We start from the raw sequence: 18,081 nt of genomic DNA on the forward strand, positions 1-18,081 counted from the left end.
TGGAAAGGTGAAGAGACTAGAACAGATAAAATAATCTTTAAAAAGAGGAATAAGCAGAGGCATTGGTCAATGTTAGAGGTTATGATATAGTTACAGTAATTGAATACTGTGGTTTTGGAAAAGGGACACTGCAGAACTCAGAAACAAACACAGAAACAGCAACTGGACAGCTGTAGGGGAGAAATGAACCTTGGATATCAACTGTGAATTCAACAACAACAACAACACAAAACAGAAAATGGATATGGATGTAAAGGCTAAGTGTAAAACTACAAAACATTTATAATAAAACAGAGAGACACTCAGGTACTCAAGGCTAAGCCAAACTTTTAGAATAGAAACCACAAACACATGCTATAAAAAGACAAAGTGATAAATTAGAGCTCATCAAAATTTTAAAAATTTATTCTGCAAAAGACTCTGTGAAGATGTTTGAAAAGACAAGCTGCAGACTAGGAAGAAACGGAGAGATCAAACAGCCCCACATCCAGCAAGTGTGTATAGAATTCTCAAAAGTCAGTAGTAAACACACACACACACACACACACACACACACACACATAGAGCACAGAGAATCCAATTAGAAAATGGAAAAGAGGTCTGAATGACAGTTCCCTGAAAAGATGTACAGATGGCAAACAAGCACATGAAAAGGCTAAGGCAAATGCAAATTAGGTTAACTCAAATTACAACCATAAGGAAACATCAGTAAAAAACTTATCAGAGTCACTACAGTAAAAAAAAAAGATACTGCCAATCCCTAGCTAGGGTGTGAGGAAATCATATCACTGTATATTGCCAATGGGAATTAGAAAGCAATGGTCACTCTGGAAAATGGTCTGGTGGTTTCTTTAAAGAACTAGATGTGGACTTAATATGCGACACATCAACTGCATTCTTGGGAATTTATCTCATAGAAATGAAATCTATGTTCAAACAAAAAACTTGACATGAATGCTCGTAACAACTTTACTGGTAAAAACTCAAGCTGGAAACAACCCAAAGCCCTCCAACAACGAACAATTTAGCAAATGGTAATGCACTGACATCACGGAAAACTGTGCACCGGTTAAAAAGAATGAATTATTTATACAGGCAGGTAACTTGGTAGAGGGCTAAAGAATTATGCTGAGTGATGGGCCAGGGATATAGCTCAGTGGCAAGGGTGAAGCCCTATAGAAAAGAAAAAAAAGGAATTATGCTGAGTGATAAAAAGGAAAACTTCAAAAGCTTTCATCCTGTGTGAGCCCATTTATTTACCATTCTTGAAATAACAAAGTCTTACAGTGGAGAACAGATTAGTGCTTGCCAGGGTTAAGAAAGGGGATGGCTATGAAGGACCAGCACATGGGCCTGCGGTGGCAGAACCGTTGCGTATCTCAACGTGATGGCTACATGTCTCTACACATGTGATGAAGTTGCACAGAGCTATACACACACGTGCGCATGCACACGCCCTCACAGTGTGTTTAACACTGGAGGAGTCTTGATAAACAAGTCCTGTTCCTACCTCAGTTTCCTCTGTGTGATGGATGGTCATGCAAATGTTGCCGCAGGTGAAACGGCACAAGGGCACATGGGCGCACCCTCTGTGTTTCCTGCAACTTCCTACGAATCTATAATTATTCACAAAAGAGCAAGTTTAAAAAATGACACCTGGGGCAAGAAGAGAATACATCAAAAAGTCACTGATGGAACCCTAGCTACTAGGAGTGTCTATGTCCACCACAAAAGACACACCTGCCCATGGTCAGTCCTGGAGGCCTGGGGTAAGGGAAGGAGAGGCGAGGAGGAAGGGTGTGGCATGGCCTGTGTAACTCGGTGTCACAAGACTGTCCCTGGATGGGGACACCCGGGAGATTCATGAGCTATAGGGCCATGGTGAGCCCAGAGGCCCTCGCCTCCCCTTCTTACCCTGAGTTTGGGCTTCCCAACCTCTTGGACACAGGATGTGGGGAAGGCCTGGCCCATGCAAAGATGCTCCTGATATGGTCTAACCCTGTCTCTTTCCTCACGTCTGGTAGGCATCGGGTGGCCCACTCCCTTCTCCAGCATAACCCCAGTGCCCACCTAGTAGCTGTGACGCCGTCAGGTCCCAGGCCAGGGAGGCTTCCTGTGGTTGTAGGACAGCACAGGGCAAACCCACTCCTGATTTATGGGATGATGTGAGTAGATTGCATGGACCAGCACTGGACTGAGCCCAGAGGGCTGAGGTCCAGATGGTGCCTGGAACGAGTGGGTGCAGACCGAGGCAGTCTTCATCTATTCTGGGATTGGCAGCAGTGCACAGAAATCTCATTGACCCAAGTGTGAAAGAGTTCTTTAAAGATTTTGAGCTCTTAGGAAATTTGTTTCAGTGTTTGACTTTTGCGGTCAGAAGCACACTGGCAGCCCAGTTGTGGATGGATGTGGACACTCCCTACCCCAGGGCAGAGGAAGCACTAACACATGGTCACTCAGCTGAGGCAGCTTTCAGGAAGCTGGGTGGTCCTCATCCAAAGACACTGTGCCAGGGTCCACATCCAGGGGAACACGATGTGGTGAATCCTCTTTTGGTCCTTGTCACTTGGATATCTGGCTCTAAGGAGACAGGCTTCCTCTTAATGGCCTCTGCCAACTGCTTGGGTCCTGCTCCAATCAGAGAAGGTGCTGAGCTGTCCCCTGCTACAGAGTGGTCACCCAGAGACTACTGTGCCTCAACTTGGGGAGCCATGACCCTATTAGCAGAGACCTGGTAGCAGCTGTGGTCACTGTTTGTGTGCCAGGATGGGTTCTGTCCCCAGTCCACTGTGCAAACCTGAGTGACATTTCATGTAGCAGTCATGTTTATCTCTTTCACATGCAGGGAAACTGAGACTTGTGGGGACAAGGTGGGCAGCTGGAATCTCCTCTAAGTAGCAATGAGCTGGGAATAGGTCTGCATGACAAAGAAGTCTATAGAAATGGGCCAAATGGGGCACACTGAGGACTTGTTAGCCAAAGTATTTGTAGAAAGCCATATTGTGAAAAGAATGATTACCTTTTGGGGGTTTTGAGCAGGGTTTTGAAGGAGGCATAGGAGTGCCTCTGATAAACAAGGCAGAAGAGTACTCGGAGCAAAATTAGTTGGTTCCCTGAAAGCTCAGCTCTCCAATGGATTTAAGAACAGTCATTAATCAGTTTTTGCAGCCCATTGCTGGGTATAGTGGTGGGGGTGACATGCCCTCCCTCTTCCTATCACTTAGAGCCACCCCGCCAGGAGGCCTGTGGGGTAAAATGATTCAGCCCAGTGAGCAGTTGAGATTGAAGCAGTGAGAAGCAGGGAAGAGCCAATGGCTCAACTTCTGACTTTACTACTGAGCCAAAGGTTCACAAGTACATGTGCACACACACATGCACACCAATACCTGTGCACACTGCACATGCGTACTTGTATGCATAAGACACACACTCACTCTATACACCATACACATATGCATACGCCATGCATAGTACCACATGCACACGCTATGCACACACATCACTCGTGTGCACACATTCTGGGCAGGTGTGAGTGTGAGAGCTGGGGCTCAGCCCTGCTGAGTAGGTTGGAGGCAGTGGCCCCATGCCCTGTTAAATGTGGTACTAGCTCATGACACAAACCTGAGATCCTTTGTGCAGGAGGCTGACTGAAACAAAGACGAAGTGAAGGTTCAGACGCTCTGAGAGAGGAAAGCAGACAGGGTGGAGAGTGGGACCAGGAGGGCAGTCCCAGTGTGCAGGAAGGGAGAGGAGAGGGGAGGGGAGAGTCCAGCAGCTCGCAGGGGGCACTGCGGGGATGGAGGGCAGCAGCGGCATACATAGAGCTGCGGAGGAGGATGCCGGCTGCATAAACAGCATCTGACCAGCCAGAACAGAAGACTGCTGCAATTCTTCTTGGGAAGAATGCCCTGCATTGAGCCAGTGTCTGAGTACAGTTGAGAGTGTGTTCCTGTGTATTTAGCCTAGTCAGTAAAATGGCAAAATTTTAAAGTTTACACACTGACACCACTGGGGAAATGCAGTGCTTCATCAGGATGTAGGCACCCGGTGCCCTCTCTGTGCCAGGCGCTGCTCTGGTCAAGGTGTTGGGAGGATCCTGCAGTGACGTCCTTCCTGGAGCTGGTGCTAGGCGGGAGCCAGGCCTTCTGTGCACATTGGGCGGGACAAGCGCAAAGAAGACAGTAGGTGTCATGGGGCAGTTCAGCAGGAGCAGCGGGGCTGGGTGGACTGTGGGTACACTGAGAAGGTAATAGTGCTCCACACTTGAAGTAGGTGAGTGTAGTAATCATTTAGTTATTGGGTTTTTTAGACAGGGTCTCACTATGTAGTTAAGGTTGGCCTTGAACTCACTATGTAACCCAGGCGGGTCTCAAACTCATGATCTTTCTGTCTCAGTCTCAGGAGTGCTGAGACAGGGGAGTGCCACCATGCCCAGCTGAATCTAGCAACCCTAACACCACAGAAACCCATCCTCTTATAGTTCTAGATGCCAGAGGCCAAAACCAAGGTATGAGCATGGCCTCCAAAGGCTCCAGGACAGGACCTTGCCATGCCTCTCCCAGCTTTGGAAGCCCTGGGTACTCCTTGGCTTGTGGCTGCCACACCCCAGGTCCATATGACTCCATGGGGCCACCTCCCTTGGGGCCTCATCAGCTGTTTTCTTTGCAGCTCACTACCCATATTGAACGGGAGCACCTGGATGGCCTAACTATTACTGGAGGACTTCTGCAAAAATCCCCTTCCAGGGTCATAGTCACAGGTTTTGGAGTCAGAATATTAACACATCTCTTTCGAGTCCCAAGTTAACCCATAATGGTGAAGGAGTCACTTGTAGAGCTGGATGAACAGCCTTTAGGCAGAAGGCCCAAGCATGCCAAGCTCCAAGGCGCATGCTCAAAGCCACAGAGAAGCCCTGAGGATTAGGGTTAGGATTCATCCCTAAGAGATGAGGTGAGACAGCTAGGATGAAGGGTTGTACAAAACTCGCAGGCATCTGTGACAGCTGGACAGTGAGACACACAGCTAGAGCCTGATTAGCAAAGCCGGCTGTGAACGTGAAGGTGAAGGAGTGAAGACGCAAGCACCTCGGGTCCTCTACCTCCTGATCAGTGTTCTCAAGGCTTTGCTCCTTTCTTTGACCTGTGCACCATCAGGGCCATCGCTCTACTCCGCATTACAGCAGCAAGGAAAATCTGATGTTCATGTTTGAGTTATAAATTTTAATGAGGAGGTTGTTTGATGTTTTAAAATAAAGAATTCAGGTATGATAGTAGCCAAGGAAAGGCTACTCAGTATCTTAGAATTCTTAACACAGAAATGGCCAGTTATCTTAAATACAGTCTTAGAGCTGAAGAGGTGGGAAGGGTACAAATCTGAATTAACATCTAAATCCCTAGAACATCTCCTGGCCCAGTCACTGGATGATTTGTTACCTTTTCCACATCTGTTTTCACTTTCTCATTTGGCAATAGTTGAGCTACCATTTGAATTTATGGAGTGACCCAGTCATATCCGTGTATCAACACAAAGTGCTGTGCTTTGGCGGAAAGGCCCCTCTTACGCCTCTCGTGATGTCCTCCCACTCGTCACCCAAGTGCTCATGCTCTGTACGCCACCTTGGGGCAGAGATCCAGGGGTAAAAAACAGAATAAAATGTTCCTGCTTCAAGGTCTCACAGGCCAGGTGAGATACAGAGCAAGGAGTGGGCAATCCCTACTGAGCATAGCCTGGGCATGCCGAAGGAGCAAGAAGCCTGGCGAGGAGGAGGACAGCGGAGCTGTAAGCACCAGAAATGATGAGGTTTAAGGCACAGAGAACACACTGGACAGGAGTGGTGAGGTGCCTGGTAACTGTGAAAAGTCAAGACTTTGATTGCTTGGCTGGGGCAGGGCCACTAAGGAGTCTCGAACAGTGCTTCTCAAACTCTGCATGCACATGAATCTCCTGGGATCTCAGACCTCAGTCAGGGTCAGCGGGTCCATGGTGCAGTCCTGCGCCTGCATTTCCAATGAGCACGGCCACACCGAAGGGGCAGGAAACTCAGTACAGCAGTGCTCTGGGATCAAAGGTGCACAAGGGGCCAGGAAGTCACACAAGCAGCCAGTGTGCCTGTGGATGGGAACTAGAGGGAGGAATTTGAGTAACTTGTCTAAGCAGAGACAGAAGTGGGGTTGAATCAAGGTTTTGACTCTGTCATTGGAAGTCACAGGTGGGGGAGGCAGCTATGGGATGCATGCAAAGTGACATGGGGTCCCCCTGTGGTTCTCTCCCAAAACTCTCCCACTGTCAAATCTACAGACTCACAGAAGTTGACTTGGGCAGAATTTGAAAATCTGAATGAGATTTCATTTGAGAGCTGCTGTGTAGTGAAACTGGTGGTGTTTGGCTGTATGCTCAGGAGCTAAACACAGCTAACACCCAGCATGTCTCTCAATGCCTTTAACCTCACACGTTTCCTTCCTTTAACCCAGAACCTTCCTAAAAACTCAGCAGTGCCCTGGGGCTACTCTGGGAGGGAAGGGCTCCATGTAGCACCAGAAAGCCACCTAGGAGGGTGTGTGAGGGAGACCCAGGGAGCAAGGACGCAATCCTCCTGGCCTTGCAGCAACCTGCCCCCTGCTCCAGCTCCATGGCTCTCCTGTTTTCCTCCATGGCTGGGCAGGGAGCTGCCTTTGGGTGTGGATAACTCCCTCCCCAAGTTCTCAGCAAGTTACTATGCCTATGCTGGAGTGGAATCCTGGTGCCTCTGGCTGTGTGACCATGAGAAAACCATTCAGCTTCTCTGAGCCTCAGTTTCTTCATTTGGAAGATGAAAGCACTATAATAATACTTCCTACTGCATAGGATTCCTGAGACCATGCAGCCAGACTGGAGCTTAGAGGACATTTTGTCCTCTCCTGGAAACTGGTTCTGAGACGGTAAGGATCCTTGGACAACAGTGCTGAACTTCAAGTCACACTGAAGGCACTGGTCAGTTTCTGCAGTGTCACATGGACCCTGTGTGTGTTACGAGCATCCTCAGTGGAATTGAGAAGGAGCCACACATCTCCCTACAGCAGTGACATATTCCGAAAGCGTTTTCCAAGTTGGCACTCAAAGAACAAGGCAGTTATTCCAGTGGAATCCACCTCAGAACAGAATTTATGAAGAGAAAAACTGAATCCTGACTTTCTGGGCAGTAGATGTTAGGGATCCAGAGTTCCAAAGTCATCACCAGCATTAACAAAGGACAAGCAGCTGCTGCTGACCTGGCATTTCCCTGACCCTTGCTCCAGTCAGCTTGGTAGCTTAGGTTAGGTGTCTAACTCGGTGGATTTACATTTGGGACCTGAGTTACAAAGTATGCAGAGTTTGTAGGTGACTCTGTACAGGGACTCTTGGAGCATGCCCTCTTATTATAAATGTTTGTAAAGACTTCTGAGTTGTGTCTGTTTGTTCTATTAGTCCTGGATATTATTTTTGACCCCAAAGCACCCCAGCTATAATATTTGTCCTATGGGGTAACACATTCTTCTCTACATAGGTTTGCTTTATAACAAGGATTTCATTGACAACTCACAGGGAAAACGAGCTGGCCTGCTGAAAATAGCTAGTGTTTTCTGCCAACTTCTGGAAGCCAAGGTAGAGAAGAATATATTCAAAGGGCCTTTCTTTCTTTTCTCTTAAGGCAAGGAAAGTCTGGGTCCTAGACTGAGATTCTTTTTTTTTTTTTTTTTATTTTAAAGAATAAAAGAAGGATAACATAATAATAGGGGGGACTTAGCAAATTACAGACAAAATGGTAGGAAATTATCAATGGTTATCATTTTACATATTATTATCTACAAAATAGTTTCTCAGGAAAACAAATAGACAAATAATAGTGAGTTAGAGACAAAAGAGGTAGGAGATTATCAAGAGTTGCTGTACTATACTTTGGTATCTTCAAAGAGGCTTCTAAAGAAAATAAATAGAGCTATACATGAGTGACCTATTGAAAAATCATTAAGTATTCTCAATGGTTGTTGTAGGAAACACATAATAATAAACATACATTATGAAATAGGATAGGAACATTACAAACAACACAGTTATGGATAGATTAGTAGGAAAATATCAACGGCTGCTGTAATACATGGTGGTATCTTCAAAGTGGTTTCTCAGGAAGACAGAGATATGCAAGAAGGATCTAATAAGTAGTTACAGCCTAAGGGTTGTCAAAAATAGCATATTACCTCCTCATCAGTGACTCCTTTCACTGAGGTATGATGGCTGGAAGGAAGGCCAGGATTGAAAAGAAGGACCGAGAGACTTGCACCTGTGACTAGCAACAGGCTGTTTTCTTGTTCCTCTATAGTCATGATTACCCAGGACTCCTCGATGGAGATGACGGTCTGGCCAGAGGGAGAAGGCAGACCATGCCCCAAGCCCTCTCATTCCTGTTGGACTAACTGGTAGCATGGGTCTGAGCTCTGGGGCCTCCACCTCAGAGGGCAGACCAATCTCCAGTGGTCTCCTTTGCATCCAGGGCATGGCGCATGGGGCCTCTTAGGGCAGTTCCTCTTGAGATAGCCTGGCTTTTAACAGTGGTAGCCGATGAATGCAGTTGTCAAGTTCTTCTTGGAGCCCCGGGAATCAGACCTGGGATCTGTTTCTCTTAGTGGTGCAGCAAAAGCAGCTGCTTTTTCTCGGTCTCTTTGTTTTCTCTCCCTGGCCTCCTCCTCATCATGGCTATAGAATACTGAGGAGGCAATTCTTACTAACATCTCAAGTGAGCTATCTGGGGTGAAAGCCATTCTTTGTAACTTTTTCTTTCCAGGTTCTCATTGCTTTGGGACCCCACAACCAGTTAGTGTCCTCTCCCCAACTGTCAGCACAGGCAGCAGGAATCCTGCTGCAGACTTCTCCAGAGCTTCACCACAGCCTGTAATGTCAGGGGAAGAATGGCTTCCAATGAGTCTCTGTAGGTATCGTGCAAGGTCCTCCTGGTTTACACCTTCCAAGCAGCTCTCATGACCCCAGTCCACTGGACCTCTGACTCCGTGGGCTTAGTCTGCATTCTCATGTTCTCTGAGTCCTTGTTCAGCAGCTGCTCCTCCGCTGGCTCTGGACCTTTCTGGTTCCCAATGGCAGGAGCAAGAGTGGCCCGTTGTATGGCATATATTCCCAGGGGTTGTTCAAAGTTTCAATGATTCACACACATCCGTGGGTGGGCAACTGCCGTCGGAGCATGGTGGTCCAATTGTGTCACTGTTTCTCTGTGTTAGACTGAGATTCTTATTGTTAAGATCTAAAATGTCCCTCGAAAGTCTCCTGTATTCATAGGTGGCACTTTTGAAAGGTGATTGGGTCACGGGTGCCATACTCACCAGTTATCATTTATCGATGAGTTCACGATTGACCGTGAACTCTGGAGGCCGGGTTAGAAGTGGGTCACTGGGGGTGACCTGTAAGGGTATATTGCTGTTCCTAGCTCCTCTCTTTCCTTTCTGCTTTTTGAGTGCTGTGGGTTGAGCAGCTTTCTTCCACCATACCCTCTACCATGCTGTTTCTGCCCTGGAACTGGTCCACCACACATGGACTGAAGCTTCTGAACCATGAGCCAAATAAACCTCTTCTCTCGTAAGCGGCAAGCGTGGAGTATTTTGCCCCAGTGATAGAAAAGTAGCTATCGCAGGGAAAAAGAACATAAAACTGAAGAGCAGAAATGGAGGGAGGCAGTTTTGAGAAGAAAACTGCATTCCCCAAGCAGCAAAGTGCCTTAACTTTTAGCAAGAAGGGTATAGAAGGGTCCCCTGGGAGCACAGTCCTCTGACCTGGCCTGGGGTGGCCTCTACACCCTACTAGCTCTCCCACTGTAAAGGAGTGTGTGTGTGTGGGTCACTAATATGATCTTTTTGGAGCCTTAGAAAGAGGATAGCAGATCTGCTCCTTCAGTACTCACTGGCAGGCAAGTGGCTTCTAGAAAAATTATAGACTTGGATGTATTACTTACAAAAAGCACCAGAAAAAAAACTCAGTCATTTGAGGCTGTCTGAAAAACAGCTTCCCTTAGCAGCTTCCCCTCCTGGAGGACACAAACACCACACAGGGGCTGTGGGAACTAGTTTACCTGACAAAGGCAGTACCTGCTGTCACCTATGAGCCCTGGAGCCGGGCAAGGGGTGGAGGGACCAGTGTGTCCTTGCCCAGGACAGCCCTTGGGAAGTGTGCAGTCAACCCTTAGCCTCAGTGCAGAGAACAGGCTAGGGGTGACTCCAGGCTGGTCTTGCATCTGGGTTGAGAAATTCCTGCCTGGGCATTTTGCTGTTTCCTTTCAGGAGTTGAGGTGTCATAGCGAAGAGACATCAGAAAAAGAGCTGGCATTTACAAGTTGCTATATTTCAATTACAGTGCAGTTTATGTGCCTCCGTTGAAAAGGAATAACCTAAGGTTTTTTTTTGCCTTAAAGCTTGCCTCAGGGGCCAAATAACACAATTGCACAGTAACAAAGAACATAAATGCATAGAGACTTATAAGGTCATATTTGAGCTTAAAAGAAATTTTCTTTCTTGCCAAAGAAAATACTCAATATAGTTCTGAAAACTGGCTTCAAGCATTTAATAGTGGCCTCAGAAGACGACCTTTCTTATTTAGAATCCTAGACTTAACACAAGACCCACCAGATTCCCTGCTCTGACCCTCTATGGCAATAACATGCCAGATCCTTTAGCCTGACTCAATACCTTATTTAAGCATATCAGGCATATTAACTTGTCTACCACACACTAAATAATTGTCTGAAATATTAAAAAATGCATCTATCTAGATGTTTTCTGGCCAGCCATCCTCCAAACATCTGCCGGTCGGTCCATCTGTTCATCTATCTATCTTCTATCTTACTCCAATAAAAAACAAGGCAGGTAACTAATATTACCACAATTATTTAGATAGTTGATGAATAGGGAAAGAGGATAGGATAGGGGACAAAATGGGGCAAGAGAAAAATTAGGAGAAAGGATAAAGATAAACAAAGAGAATATGAAAGAGAGATGAACTTATTCTAGTTAGTTTTGTTAGAAACATTGCATTATTTTGAATAGGAATAGAAACAGTTAAAGATCAAACTGTCCAAAAGGCAGTTCTTCACACTTCAAGAAGAAAAGCTTCCCTAACAATAGAGAAGACAACTGTTGGGAGTGAAGAGCAATAGAAATAACACTGCTCTAGAAGCTTCTGATATCCATGCTGTTGCTCTGGAGCTAAGGGAGTGTGAGCCTAGAGCTGCTGAGGAAGGGATGAGAATCTGCTTAAGAAGACAGCAAAACAGACTTAGAGCTGGGAAGGAACCTGTGTCCTGGGACATCACCTGAGCTGCTAGTCTACCCAGACTTTCAGTCACAGGAGATGAGACATCCTACTCTTTCAGCTGGAGTCAGTTAAGCTGGAGTCAGCCTTTAGTAGCCAGTGGCCCTGGTCATGGTGCCCCACTCTTAGGGCAGCAGGGATGGAGGAAGAGGACTACCGTGTCCACTTGGTGTGTTGGTGCAGACCTGTAGGGGTTCAGCCAGGTCTGCCAGGCATCTAGAGAAGATGCATCCTTGGTTCTTCTCCTAGTCATGCCCCCACAGCAGGCATGTGCCCATCTGAGGACCCAAAAATCTCCCAGTAAGGGTTTTTCCATCACCAAAGGAATGAGTTACCTTACTTAAGCATATCAGGCATATTAACTTGTCTTCTGGTTGTTGATTTTTCTGGAAGTAGCTTTTGGTGTCTAAAGTGAAACTAGTTATTTTGTATCCAGTTATATCCACCAAAGGTAAAAATGGAAGAGATTAAAAGAAATCACACACACACACATACACACAGACACAAACACACACATGTGGCATTTGTTCACACTGGTAATACGTTATAACCTAGGGTGTCAGGAAATGCTTGACAATTTGGAAGATTCATACCGGTGAAAATAATTTCTCTGGTGTGCTCTGAAGGCCGTGAGCAAGAGCAAAAATAACCACCCCACCCCATTCCACCCCACTGGAAGTTTTGTCTTATTTTGGAAGTCAGGATAACATGGATTCTGTGTTCTTTATTTTAGTTATGGTGATTCAGGCAGGAATGAGGCACTGATTCAGTAAATAATAGAAATCTTATTTTTTACTTTCCTTTTTTTTAACAGGTGGTCTAAGTTCTCTAAAAAATGTCTTCCTGGAATCTTTTTGAAATATAACACAGAATCTTTGAAGTCTTTTTTTCAGTGTTCTAGGTATTGTATTAGCTACCTAGGATTCAGGTGAAAATATTAGTACTCTGTTTTCAAGGGGATAATGACTTAATAGAACAGAAGGAAGAAGCAACAGACAGACAAAACAGAGCTTCAGAGCAAAGTGATAAGTGCCAGAATACAGGAGAGACACACTGCTGCAAGAATAGAGATGGAGGGTGACAGTCCTCAGGCTTTCTGAGCCAGTCAGGCTGAGGGACAGATTGCAGGTGGCATTCCAGGAAGAGGAGTATCCTGCCGATGCTACCAGCCTGCACATGTCAGTAACAGCCCTGGTGGGGTCAGTTCACTCAGCCTTTGGACCCTTTGGTGACAGTGGGCATTGTGGAGCCATATAGGCAAGGTGACCTTCATTCTAGTCAGCTGCTGCCCAGTGGCATGCAGAGTTAAACCCAGACAGCATCGCCCTGAGCCCCAGGTGCTGAAGTGCTGTTGAGTCACCCCATGATACTGAATGAAGACTGCTTCAGATTTCCAGGCAAACCAAGAACCACTATCCAGAAGGCAAGTTTCCATGCTGCAGAACCCCTCAAGCGGGGAAAGGAGGAGTAGTGCGCAAAGCGAGGTTTTGGCTGTAAGCACAGTCCCCGCTCCAGTTCAAGACAGGTCTGAAAAGCAGAATGTTAATCTGGCATCACCTGCATCTCTGTCTACTGTACACGGTGGAAATGGGATGATGGAGGTGACTGCAGATGTCCGGCTGGAGAACAGAGCATGGAAGAGCTCTTCCGAGGCTGGGGAGAATGTGCCCAAGTGTGTGTTCACTCCACAATAATACCATCAGAGGTGCACTTTGGTTTTTAAAATCACACTGTTAGCAATGTGCAATAATATTTCACAACAACTTATTATTAATAACAGATTTTCCATTTTGTGTAGTACTTGGCATGTTTCTAAATCCTATTTTAAATCTTGTCTCTTAATAGGATCATTATAAAATGATATGTGTTCATATTGTTTTTATAAATGTACATCCTTGCTTTTTGTGATGTTTATGAATATTGCATTTGAAACACGTTTAAGGGGAGCGTAACGCAGTGGTAGAGCACTTGCTTAGCATGTAAAAACCCCTGGGTTCTACCCCAAGCACCTCAAAGCAAAACAAACCCAAAATGATCTCAAATGAAAAATAAACTAATACATGCTTAGGATTTTAAAAGCAACCATAAGGATTCTAGATATTAATTTTAAAATGCCAGTATTGGTACCGGGTTGGGGCATACTGTGAAGGCCCTTGTGTGACCATCCTGCTTTGGCACTCATCATTCCTGGCACAGAGGTGGACAGGCTCCTCCTCCTGGGGTACAAGACCAAGGCTTAGCCAACAGACGACAGAGGTCCTCACATTGAATACAGGAGAAGGCTGATCCTGTACTATGGGCTGAGATGGTGCCTGGTTTTGGAGACACACAACTTGAGACTCTGGGCCATCTAAGTTGCCTCCTGGGAGTGTTGGCTGTTTGGACAGATGCTGGTCTGTGTACCTGTCTGTCCTAGCCTGGGTTGGGGTCAGCCTGCCAGAGATAAGGCTGCAGGACCCAGGACTGCTCCCAAAAGGAAAAGGGCATTTGGAGCTCAGGACAGCAGCGTGGCAAGTGCTCTGATAGGGTCTGCATTTCCCATACCCAGAGGCCACCTGCAGACATGGTCTGCTGCGTGGTATAGGAGGAAACATCTGAAATAAAACCAAAATAAGTCCCTACACAGCACTGCCACAGCCTCCTATTTTATTGTTCTCATGGGTAGATTGAACAAGTGAGAAATAAATCTACCTAAATCTATCAAGTGTGTTTGTCCCCTGCCATCACATGGCAGACACTGGCAGTTCCAGCAACTATCCAGGGCCCAGGGACAGGCAGCAGTCACTGTGCTCACATCCCAGGGGCATCACCTACCACCTTCATACACAGCCCTGTCCCAGGAGTCAGAAAATAGAGACAATCTGCCCTTTATACAGGCAATAAAAGGAGAAGCATGCTCACCCCATTCATTTCCTTCCTCATCTTCACCCCTCAGTTCATCACCTTCCCCTTTTGCCCAGACCACGTGGGTTTCCAAGGACAGTCCTGGCTCATAGGAGATTCTGCCCCCATGGGTCTTCTCCAGGGCTATTGAGCTATGGAAGCTTCCAGTGATAGAGGCAGGAGAAAGAGGAGGAGAAATAGACTAAGTCAATTTATGTGACATGGAGAATCCCATGGGGAAAGAGGACAATAGAGAAAAGCTGCCAGGAGGGATGTGTGTGAGAAGTGAGCAACAGAGTATCATGGGAAGCGAGGAGCTGGGTGAGGCTGAATGTGCCCCCAAATAGATGCCCAGCAGGAGCCCCGGCTACTGGGCTTTCTGTGGGAACAAAGTGCTTGCAGTTGCAGTGGCACAGGTACACTGCACTGAAGGGGGAGCTAGCCCACCAGGACTAGGGGCACAGAAGAGGAAATGACTGAGGGAGAGGCCAAGTTGCACCCGGTCAAAGCCCTGCAGACAGCAGAGAGGGTTCTTGCCTGGTGCCTTTGAAGGGATATGGCCTTGCAGCTGGGCCAGGAATGTGCAGAAGAGCATGAGGAAGAGCTCTTCTGAGGTTGGGAAGTTTGCTAAGTTTCTACTACTCCACCTTCAATGTGGGCACAAAAATGCTCTTGGTAATTTCTTAGTTACTTTTCTCATTGCTGAAACGAAATACCTGATACTCACAGTTAAAAGAGTGTAGTGGATTGACAGCTGGTGGTCAACTTGCAACCTCCAGCTGAACTAAGTAAGCATGGAGTTGTATATGGGAGGCCCACCTGGGGACTATCGCCAGCAGGATAAGAGGCAGACCTGGAGAAGAAGAGGAAAGGCTTTTGGGAACTAAAAAGGCTGTTGGGACCTCAGAGAGGCTGTCGGGAGGTGGTAGAAGCAGTAAGGAGCTGTTGGTTGTTTTGGCCGAGCTCGTCACGTTGGCTTTCCTGATGAACTTGGCTATTTTCATCCTCCGAGGAACTTGGGACCTTGTTGGCACTGAGAATGGCTTTAGTTCACTTTGGGGGAGCTCTGATCCTCACTTTGAGTGTTGCTTCCTGGCTCCAGTGCAGATCCCTCAGCCTGCTAGCACAGATCCTTTATTCCGCTGACTTTCTAGATTCCACTACTGACCTTTGGGCCTTCACAGTGCAGATCCGTGAAACAGGCCTGCGTGAGATATTGTTATAGGCTCTGGGCCTCCAGGTGGACTCGTGGGAGGCATTGCCATGAGCTCTAGGTATTCAGTTGGACTCATGCAGGACATTACTGCAGGATCCAGGTCCTCAGTGGATTCTTGGTCTATGTTGTGTGGACAGATTTCCTGCACTCTCTTATATATCATTCTTTGGGTGACTATTATAAGTAATCTTATAAAAATGTGTCCTGTATTATATTGTGTTCCCCTTGCAAAACAAGCCCCAAACCAACACAAAGAGGAAAGGTTTATTTAGCTCACAGTTTGTAGAGGTTTCATCCCATAATTGACTGACTTCCAGGCAGGGTAGCACATTGCAGAGGGGCAACGGTTCACGTTGGTGGAAGACAGCAAAAGAAACAAGAGAGAAAGGAGAAGACAAACCTCTTTCTGTCCCTTATATTGTATGCAGGCTACCTGCCCTAGGGTGGGTGTAGCTCTCACACCCTTAATCCCAGCATTGGACCATGAATCAGTCACAAACTCAATTCAGCCACCTCTGAAAAGCCCATCCCCCATGACAGCATGAGGCTTTGGGGAGACATTCAGACACAAATCATAATAGTACACAAATAGAACAATCAGTGAAGGAATCTCACCCAGCTGGGCTATAGCCATGTGGCCCATGCTCAGTAGATGTTGATGGAATGTCAGTGCAGAAGGTGGCTGTTCAGGGATGGCACACACTGAGCACATTGCAGAGAGAGGTGTTCTGAGGGGAAGGCAGGCTGAGCTCCAAGGGCTGGCCTACAGCGGTGGATTAAAATGTCAGGCTGGAGTTCAGGGCTCCTTCATGCAGTATAAATACTTTGGGAGATTTCTGAGGTTATAGGGATGCATTTCTGACCACTGCCTCCTCCCAGTGCCATGGGCCTGGCTACCTTGCCCTTCTCCATGGATGGGTTGGGTGTCTGCTGTGTGGCAGTGCTTTATACCCCGGGCAAGAAAGGCAGGTGAGGTTCCGGTTTGCTTGGAATCTATAACTCGAACAGATGCAGATCTCTCTAAACAAGTAACTAAGTGAAAAAGATCATTTCACTTAATGATGGTACTAAAAGAAAACAAAGTGGCAGAGATGACTGTCAGCTGGAGAAAGAGAGCTACGGGAGAAAGTGAGCCAGGGAAGGACTGCTGGAAGAGGCAGTATTTGAGCTGAGACCCAAATATCAAAAAGGAACAGACATGAGAAGAGAGTATATGCTTGGTGCTCCACAAAGAATGGGCTGCACGTGTAACAGCCCTGGAGTCAGCAAAGCGGAGCAGAAAATGAGGAACTGCCTGGCTAGACTAGACTGGGAGTGAGGGACATGGGGTCGGGTGGTAGGCAAAGACCATTTTGACCCTCCTGGCTGCTGATGAGCCCATGCCAATGCCATGAGCTGGCCAGAGGTCTGCTGTGTTCCTGCAGAGGGGAAGGGGGCACCTGCCTGCACCCTGGTGCTTAGCTGGGTGGGGCCCCATAGGAAAGCTTAAGCCCCAGGAGTCACAGCCTTATTTTGCTATAGCATCCCCATGTACCCCGGCTGCCTGGCCTCACACACACACACACACACACACACACACACACACACACACACACACACACATACACCCCGCAGGGATGGTAGCTCCCACCCCATGCCTGCAAGGCCTGCTGTCTCATGTCCTGTGCTCTGGAGTCTTTCTAAGCCTCAGTGGTATGCAGGGCCCTGCCTTCTTCTGCTCACCAGAAAAAACTCTGTTCAGGAGTTTTGCCCCTGTGGAATAATTTTTTCTTCAACTTGGAAAGTCCAAGAAAATCTGGAGCTGGGGGCTATCTGTTTTTAACCCGCCAGGTGGTGCCTTGCTCAGGAAAGTAGGAAATTACTAAAAATGGTAACCAGCTTTACATAAGAAAGATGGCATAAAGATAGCTACCTTGCCAGTGCAGAGCGGAGTGCCTGATGCATGGAGGGTTGCAGCGGTGCCTGGAAGGTTTAGGAGAAAGTGCAGATGCATTTTCAGGGAGCTGATGTGGCTCTCCATGATACTGCAGATTCCCTCTACATTTCCTCCGCCTGTGCCCTGGAAAAGCCAGGCCTGCTGTAACAGCAGGTCTCCTTAGTAGATGCTGGCCCCAGTTCTGGCATGCTTGTGAGAAAAGAAGACCCTGTTGGGTAAGAACTGATGCCGTTCTCCTGCTGGCAGATACCACCAACAAAAAAACATCTGGTTACCTCCTGATGGCTCCTCCATGATACTTCTGCTTGGAGCTCCGGGGAAAAGCAATTTCTTCACTGCTGTGTTGGCAGCGTGAGGCTCTGGACTTTGAGAATTCACTGCCAGTGCAGCAGAGGCAGAGGAGGGGGTGTGTTGAGCTCTTTGCACCTGGGAGAAGTGAGAAGCACTGTGTGTCCCTCAGGAGCGTTCTTAGCAAGGTCCCGAGCAACAACCTGAACAGCAGCCTTTGCAGGCTGTCTGGGATGAGAGAACTCTTCCCAGTGAATTTTAAGAAGGCAATTTCTGCCTGCCCCCAAAACATTTCTTTATGGATGCATGACACTTTATTTTAGGTAATCGATATATTCCTCAAAGTTGCAAATCCAGGGTTTCAAAATGTTTTGTTTAAAGATCTTAATTGGCTTAATATGTGATTCTAGTATTGGGCAACACTTTATTTCAA

The sequence above is a fragment of the Chinchilla lanigera genome, unplaced genomic scaffold (assembly GCF_000276665.1).
Source record: "Chinchilla lanigera isolate Chin_1 unplaced genomic scaffold, ChiLan1.0 scaffold00038, whole genome shotgun sequence".
In the NCBI taxonomy this organism is placed as follows: Eukaryota; Metazoa; Chordata; class Mammalia; order Rodentia; family Chinchillidae; genus Chinchilla; species Chinchilla lanigera.